This window comes from Egretta garzetta, unplaced genomic scaffold (genome assembly GCF_000687185.1).
Source record: "Egretta garzetta isolate BGI_Z169 unplaced genomic scaffold, ASM68718v1 scaffold304, whole genome shotgun sequence".
Lineage (NCBI taxonomy): Eukaryota > Metazoa > Chordata > Aves > Pelecaniformes > Ardeidae > Egretta > Egretta garzetta.
In genome coordinates, this window is record NW_009259421.1 from 325,935 (window position 1) to 327,130 (window position 1,196).

A 1,196-nucleotide genomic window follows, 5' to 3' on the forward strand; every position below is an offset into this window, starting at 1 on the left:
GCTCCATCACGCTGGAGGTTTGGTCTAAACCCCCACCCCATCCCCAGCTTAGCTCTCACCCGCAGTCGTACACTCCAAGGAGATGCTGCAGAGGAGCATGACACAGCTCCAGGTGTTTGTCTGCTCATACCAGCGCTCCCTTTTCCTCTTTCCCACTTTCATCTTTTCAACAAACCCCCACATTTGCACTGTACATTTCTCAGTTTGCCCCTCTCTGAGACACCTTGCCCTGCCCATCTGACCTGTTTGCCCACCCATCCCCAGTAAAACACGGAGCCCCCAGGTAGGTCAGCAGCTGCCCATGTAATTGCAGGGTCAATGGACAGCAGGCACCTGCGCGCGGCACACCTACTACTCCCAAAACAAGCAGATGCAAACAGGACTTTTAAGTGTGTTGTTACATAGCCCACGGACCACCATGCCTTTTGAGTATCCCCCCTTCAAGACCCTTCAAGGTGCCTTTGCTCCACAATACTCCAATGCCTGAGGCCCTGGTGTTCCCAGAACAGTAGGCTGAAAGAATTTAGCACTTCACGGGCAAGGCTGGTAACGGCTTCTACTTAATGAATATCATAAACATCGCTGAACACTTGAACAAGGACTTAAGTGTAGGGTTCCTGCATCTTTTATTTTCTTAATCCTAACTTCCATAGAGGAAACGCTCATAGGAGTAGAGGTGTTGGAGAAGAGCTGACAACAGAGAGGGGACAGTGCAGTATGTTCCCTTTGAGACTTACCAGATCAGGCCCAAGAGACGCCTGTTTTCATTACAGTTTGGGGGGGGGGGGGGAGGGAGGACGACGACACGAGGATCAGACGTAGTCATACTTCAAATGAACTTACGAGGATCTGTATTTTCACTGCAGGAATGGATTTAAAAAAGAAAAAAGACTAAAATGCCCAAGTCATAGAATAATAGATGTTGAACTAGCCCAGTTAGAGCAGGCTGCTGAGAGCCTTTCCAGTCTACTTCCAGTTTCATACCGAAAAGGCAGCGTTCTGATTCTATATAATCTGTGTTTGGCCGGCCCTCCCAGGGAAAAGCTACCCCTCAGTTCAGTTTCCTGCACTGCAACGCATCTGTGGCTTTCACCCGTGGCTGTGCACCCCTGCACCCCCCTGGCAGAGGCTGGGCGCCCGCTTCAGCTGCCTGCTCCCCGGGAAGGGGGCCCGGGCTTGCCCTCCAGGCGCGCCCG